At 36.3% G+C, this 7,737-nt stretch overlaps 1 non-coding gene across 1 annotated transcript; it reads right to left on the bottom strand.

Moving 5' to 3' along the window:
• Positions 1-3,114: 3,114 nt before the first annotated feature.
• LOC136130140 (U6 spliceosomal RNA) lies at positions 3,115-3,219 on the bottom strand. Its single transcript, XR_010656330.1, has one exon. It is a non-coding gene; the product is annotated as a U6 spliceosomal RNA (small nuclear RNA).
• Between the last annotated feature and the right edge of the window lie 4,518 nt (positions 3,220-7,737).

Here is a 7,737-nt window from a genome sequence, read left to right as displayed (position 1 = left end):
GTTAAAAACATCTGGGCTACTTCCAGATTTTGGCTACTATGAATGAAGCTGTTATGAATATTTATGTACCAGTTTTTATGTGAACATGAATTTTCATTTCTCTGAGATAAATGCTCAAGAGTGCAACTGCTGGGTCATATGGTAGTTGTATGTTTAGTTTTGTAAAAAACTGCCAGATTTGTTTCCCAGAGTGGCTGTACCATTTTACATCCCCAGTAACAAAGTACGAGTGAACAGTTTCTCTGCATCCTCACCAATATTTGGTGTTGTCATTATTTTTTATTTTAGCCATTCTGATAGATGTGAAGTGATAGCTCATTATGGTTTTGATTTGCATTTCTCTGATGGCTAGTGATATGGAATATCTTTTAGTGTGCTTATTTGCCATCTGTACATCTTCCGCAGTGAAATGTCTGTTCATGACTTGTGCCCATTTTCTAATAGGATTGCTTGCTTTTTTAATGTTGACTTTTAGGAGTTCTTTACATATACTAGATACTAGTCCTCTGTGGAATATGTAGTTTGTAAATGTTTTCTTCTAGCCTATAGACTGTCTTTTCATTCTCCTTACATGGCTTTCACAGAGAAAAATTTTAATTTTGTTGAGGTCCAATCTATCTATTGTTCCTTTTATAGATTTATGCTTTTGGTGTGAAGTCTAAGAATTCTTTGCTTAAACTCAGATCCCAAGAAATTTCTCTTATGTTTATTTTTTCTAAAATTTTTGTAATTTTACACTTTATGTAAGTCTGTAATCCATTTTGAGTTAATTTTTGTATAAGGTATGAGGTTTAGATGTTATTTTTTTGCCGATGGATGTCTAATGCTCCAATACCATTTGTTAAAAAGCTGGGCTTCCTTCATAGAATTGCTTTTGCTCCTTTGTCAAAAATCATCTGAGCATGTGTGTGGATCTATTCCTGGGTCCTCCATTCTGTTCCATTCCATCCCCTGCCAGTGCCACATTGGCTTGATTACTATGGCTATATAGTTAGCTTTAGTATTGGATAGAGTGAGTCCCCCCTACTTTATTATTCTTTTTTAAAAAAATATTTATCTATTTATTTATTTATGGCTGTATTGGGTCTTCGTTGCTGTGAGCAGGCTTCTCATTGTGGTGGCTTCTCTTGTTGCAGAACACGGGCTCTAGGTGCGAAGGCTTCAGTAGTTGTGGCTCGTGGGCTCTAGAGTGCAGGCTCAGTAGCTGTGGCACATGAGCTTAGTTGCTCTGTGGCATGTGGGATCTTCCTGGACCAGGGATAGAACCCGTGTCCCCTGCATTGGCAGGCAGATTCTTAACCACTGCACCACCAGGGAAGTCCCATACTTTATTATTCTATGCTATGATTGTTTTAGCTATTATAGGGCCTGTGTCTTTACATATAAGTTTTAGAATAAGCTGGCTGGAATTTTGTTAGGAATTGCATTAAACCTTAGATCAATTTGGGGAGGACTTACGTCTGTACTATGTTGAGACTTCCAACATTTATTGGAAGGTCTTCTTTGACTTCTTTTATCAGTATTTTGTAATTTTCAGCATACAAATCCTGTATGCATTTTGTTAAGTGTATATCTAATATTTCATTTTCTTTGGAACAGTTGTAAATGGTATTGTGTTTAAAATTTTGGTTTCTGCATGTTCCTTGTTAGCACATAGAAATACAATTAATTTTGTGGATTAATTAATTGCTGAACTCACTTATTAGTTCTGGGAGATTTTTGTTGTTGTTGTAGATTCCTAGGGATTTTCTAGGTAGAAAATCCTGTCATCTGCAAATAGAGCTAGTTTTATTTTATTCCTTTCCAATCTGCATACCACCTATTCCTTTTTCTTGCTGTATTACAGTGGCTAGAACTTCCAGTACCATATTGAATAGAAGTAATGAGAGTGAACATCCATGCGTTGTTCCCAATATCAGGGATTCTTTTTTTTAAATTAATTTTTATTGGAGTATAGTTGGTTTACAATGTTGTGTCAGTTTCTGCTGTAGAGCAAAGTAAATCAGCTATACATATACATATATCCCCTCTTTTTTGGATTTCCTTCTCATTTAGGTTACCACAAAGCATTGATTAGAGTTCCCTGTGCTATACAGTATGTTCTCATTAGTTATCTATTTTATACATAGTATAAATAGTGTATATATGTCAATCCCAGTCTACCAATTCATCTCACCCACCCCCACCCCCACCCCCAGGATCCATACATTTGTTCTCTACATCTGTGTCTCTATCTCTGCTTTGTAAATAAGATCATCCATACCATTTTTCTAGATTCCACACACATGCATTAATATATGATATTAGTTTTTCTCTTTCTGACTTACTTCACTCTGTATGACAATCTCTAGGTCCATCCACGTCTCTACAAATGACCCAATTTCGTTCCCTTTCATAGATGAGTAATATTCCATTGTATATATGTACCACATCTTCTTTATCCATTCATCTGTTGATGGACATTTAGGTTGTTTCCATGTCCTGGCTATTGTAAATAGTGCTCCAGTGAACACTGTGGTACCTGTGTCCTTTTGAATTATGGTTTTCTCTCAGTATATGTCCAGGAGTGGGATTGCTGGGTCATATGGTAGTTCTATTTTTAGTTTTTTAAGGAACCTCCATACTGTTCTCCATAGTGGCTGTATCAATTTACACTCCCGCCAACAGTGCTAGAGGGTTCCCTTTTCTCCACACCCTCTCCAGCATTTGTTGTTTGTAGATTTTTTTGATGATAGCCATTCTGACCGGTGTGAGGTGATACCTCATTGTAATTTTGATTTGCATTTCTCTAATAATTAGTGATGTTGAGCATCTTTTCATGTGCCTCTTGGCCATCTGTATGTCTTCTTTGCAGAAATGTTTATTTAGGTCTTCTGCCCATTTTTGGATTGGGTTGTTTTTTTGATATTGAGCTGCATGAGCTGTTCATATATTTTGGAGATTAATATTTTGTCACTTGCTTCATTTGTAAATATTTTCTCCCATTCTGAGGACTGTCTTTTCATTTCACTTATGGTTTCCTTTGATGTGTAAAAGCTTTTAAGTTTAATTAGGTTTCAATTTGTTTATTTTTGCTTTTATTTTCATTACTCTAGGAAGGGGGTCAAAAAAGATAAAAATATGGAATGCTTCACGAATTTCCATGTCATCCTTGGGCAGGGGCAATGCTAATCTTCTCTATCGTTCCAATTTTAGCATATGTCCTGCTGAAGCAAGCACTCAGGGATTCTCTTTATCAAGTTGAGGTAATTCAACTCTATTCCTAAACTGCCAACAATTTTTATTATAAATGGATGCTGGATTTTGTCAAATGCTTGTTCTGGGTTAATTGATACGATCATATCATTTTTCTTCTTTAGCTTGTTGATATAGTAGATTACATTGATTCATTTTAAAGTACTCAACCATCCTTGCATACCTGTATTAAATCCCCTTTGGTCATGGTACATAATTCTTTTTACACATTGTTGTACTTGATTTGCTAATATTTTGTTGAGTATTTCTGTGTCAAAGTTCACAAGAGATATTGGACTGGAATAGTCTTTCTTCCTCCCTCCCTCCCTCCCTCCCTCCCTTCCTTCCTTTTTGTGGTCTTTTACTAGGCTCATAAAATGAGTTGGGAAGTGTTCCTACCTCTTCTATTTTCTGAAAGAGATTATGTAAAATTGGTATTAATTCTTTTCTAAACATTTGGTAGACTTCTCCAGTGAAACTGTGTGATCCTGAGGAGTTCTTGGGGGGAAACTTTTAAGTACTAACTCAATTTCTTTAATCGTTACTCAAGCTGTCCATTTCATCCTGGCTGAATTTAGGTGGTTTATAATTTTTGAAAAATTGATCCCTTTCTTCTAAGTAGCTGACTATGAAATTGCTCACAGTGTATCCTTATTTATTTTTTAATGATTGTAGGATCTGTATTTATATCCCCTATTTCATTTCTAATGTTGGCAATTTTGTTATTGTCAGCCTTGCTAATCATTTATCAATTTTATTAATTTTTTAGAATAACCAACTTTTTGCTTCATTGACTTTATATTTTTTCCTGTTTTAAATTTTATTGATTTCTGCTTTTACCTTTATTATTTCTTTCTGTCTGCTTGCTGTTGGTTTATTTTTCTTTCTTTTTTATACTTGAGGTAGGAACTTAGGTTATTAGGTTATTAATTTGAGAACTTTCTTCAATTCTAATATCGTATTTAGTGGTATAAATATCCATCTCAGCACTGCTGTAGCTGCAGCTTACATATTTTGATATATTGTATTTTCATTTTCATTCAGTTCTATGTATTTTTTAATTTCCTTTAAGAGTTACTCTTTGACCTATGTTTAGAACTTTTTTTGTGATCTTCTTGTAATTGATTTCTAGTTAGATTTTATTATAGTCAGAGAACACATTCTGCATGATTTCAATTTTTAAAACTTAAAGGGTTTTTTGTGACCCAAGACAAGGTGTATTTTGGTGAATGATGCATGAGTGCTTGAAAAAAATGTATATTCTGCTATTATTGGATGGAGTGTTCTATATATGTCAATTAGATACTATTAGCCAATTGTGATGCTCAGATCTTCTATATTCTTGCTGATTTTCTGCATAGTAGATCTATCTATTGTTGAGATGAGGCACTGGAGTCTCTAACCACAGTTGTCAATTTCTCTATTTCTCCTTCAACTCTGTTAGTTGGGTTGTTTGTTTTTGTTTGTTTCTTCCCCATGTACTTTAAGGCTCTATTGTTTGGTGTGTATATATTTAGAATCATTAAGTTTTCTGGGTGGGTTGATGCTTTCATCATTACATAATATCTCTGTTTGTCTCTGATATTTTCTTTGCTCTGAAGTCTACTTTTATCACATATTAATATAGTCTCTCCTGCTTTTTGAAAATTAATAATTGTATGGTGTACTTTTTTCTATCCTTTTTCTTTCAACTTACCTAATCATTGACTTTGAAGTGAGTTCCTCATAAGCAGCATATAGTTGGACTGAGTTCTTTTATCCACTCTGTCACTCTTTATCTTTCAATGAATGATTTAGATGATTTACATTTAAGATCATTATTGATATGTTAGCACCTCAGTCTATTATCATATTACTTGTTTTCTATTTCTTTTCTCTGGTTCTCATTCCCCTTATTGGAGGGATCAGACTTCTCTGATGTTGCCAGCAATACTCCCATTCAATCAGGAAAAAAAATCAACCTCCCTGGGCTTCCCCCTGTCATTGGGTTATGAGTTAGGAAACACCTGGTCTGGGTGGCTTCTTCTCTTGGGAGGGAGGACTCTAGACACCCTGCTACTATGCTGTTCCTCTAGTCCTGAAGTCTCAAACCAGCTCAACTTTTTCTTACCACCTTTCAGAATTCTCATTTGGTTGCCTCTTGCTTCATTTCTAGAGTTCATAGTTGTGCTTAGGAGGAGGAGCAGGAAAAATGGGTCTACATCATCTTTGCTGGGCCAGAATCTCTGCTTACTATATTTTTAATTGTATGTTTCCATTCAAGTCTCTAATGACCCTTAACCCTTTCTGACCTTCTACTTATTTGTGTACATCCACAGATTCTAAGATTTGAAACGTCTTGAGAATTTCTCTTTGTATATTTTACAGTGCCTTGAACATAGTGGGTTCTCCCTATGGATGAATAAATGAATGCTTATGTATATTTTCTTTGGGGCTATACAGTGGAGTAGACCTACATGTTAAGTGCCCACCCCTGTAAATGGACACAGGACTAACAGGGAGAATCTAACTCAATGTAATTTACTGAAACGTGCCTAAGAACATATACTGACTTAGTCATCAGCTCCCTCAGGTCATCACACTCATTTTTCTGCTTCCAGCAGATCAGAAAATGTGGTAATGCTGGGGCAGACCTCCCCACCATCAATTCCTTTATTACCCCCCTCAAGCCTATACCCTGAACACACACACACACACACACACACACACACACACACACCTCAAGCACCCAATTTTTCAGAGAAGGTAGGAAGTCAAAAGGGGGAACATGTCACATTTTCTAGAAATGAAACTACTACATCTCCAATAAAAGATGACTGTGCAACACCCATACCTGATAACAAATGCCACAGAACAATGTTGCTGGGAAACCCCACATTTTTAGAGCTCACAGAAACATCACTAAAGATTGCATGTAAGAGACAGAAGGCCCCAGGGAGGGAATGCAATGGAATGTAAGGCCAGGCCCCTGCTGAGGCTCAGAAGTAGAAGTGATGAAACAGCAAGCTGGAAGAGACCTTGGGCAACTGAGTTCTCCCACTGAGCAGAAAAGAATTAAGAATAAAATCTTTAGGATGGAAAAAACTGGATGTCTGACCTCCCATTTAACTACTGGAACCATGCACTGTTAGCAATTGGTATGAGCTCTGGGTCTCTTAAGATCCCTAGGCACTCGTACTTCATGCGTGCTGCACACGTGTATCTCCTTTTTGGTTTTTGGTTTTTGACAAACAGAAGTTTACTTTTAATGGAGTCAAGTCCACAACTCTTTTCTTTTGTGATCTTTTCTTTTTGTCTTTAAGTTTATAAGGTTCTCTCTCACTGTAGTTGGGATAAATGCTCATTTCTCTTCTAGCTTTCTAATGATTGATTTTTATACATTTATTTCCTTAATCCAGCTGGAACTAATTTTAGGGTATGGTGTGAGGGAGACTGTAATTCTTCCAACTTGAATGTATTCTTAATAAGAAAGAATAAGGCTTACTCTCTGGTCCAGGCAGAAAACCAAGGTGAATCCAAGGCCTATTCCAAGTGTTACCTTCTCTCAAAGACCAAAGTCCTGCATTGCCTGTTAGCCAATTCCTGGAAATAGTTGCCTCATACATTTTATCTAATTTTATAGCTCTTCGTGAAAGGAGGTCAAGACTGGCACCAGATACTTAATTGAAGCTAACAGCAGAAGTCCTTAATTCTCTACAATCACTGCCTTTGAAAACTATAATGCTTTAATATCTTTCTTCACTACCATCTCCAACACCTGAACTTTACAAATGATCCTATTTCCCCAACTACCCACTGCTCTACAGTACACATGAATGATGGATAATACTTATCAAGTGAATTACCCAGCCTTCCTTTTCTCACTCCTTTCCCCATGTTCTTGGATCTCTGATTGACATCTAATGTCTCTGCTCCAGGAACAGAGGAGGTCAGATGAGGAGACAGGGGAAGCTCAAATTACTCCACAATTTTTCTTTTCAAAGCTCTGAAGATCAATTGGGTAGGATGAATTTTACAATGAGACTTGGAGGTTACATAAACATTTTAGTTGGTCTAACTCACCGGCTTCCAGCAGCACCACCACAGCTAGCCCTTTCCTGGAGGTAATTACGTATTGGTTGTACCCTATAAAATTGGCCCTCTGTATCCACAGGTTCTGTATCTGAGGATTCAATCAACCATGGATCAAAAAAAAAAAAAAAAAAGAAATCCAGAAATTCCAAACAGCAAAAGTTGAATTTGTTGCACACCAGCAACTATTTACATAGCCTTTACACTATTGTACAATGAACTACATCTGTCTCTGTGATAGAAGCTGATCTCAGCTCATCAAAGAGCTTATCAAGACCAACAGCATTTAGTAATGACACTGGCTCCCAAATGCGTCTGGATTAGAATAAACTTTCTTTGTACCATTTTTAACTTCTATACATTTGAATAAAGGTGAACTCAGAGCTAAATGAACTCTGAGAAAAAAAATTCAAAAAAGTTAAGATTAAGCAG

This window comes from Phocoena phocoena, chromosome 10 (assembly GCF_963924675.1).
Source record: "Phocoena phocoena chromosome 10, mPhoPho1.1, whole genome shotgun sequence".
Classification (NCBI taxonomy): domain Eukaryota; kingdom Metazoa; phylum Chordata; class Mammalia; order Artiodactyla; family Phocoenidae; genus Phocoena; species Phocoena phocoena.
Note: the sequence above shows the minus strand (reverse complement) of the source record. Positions and strands in the feature narration are given on the sequence as shown.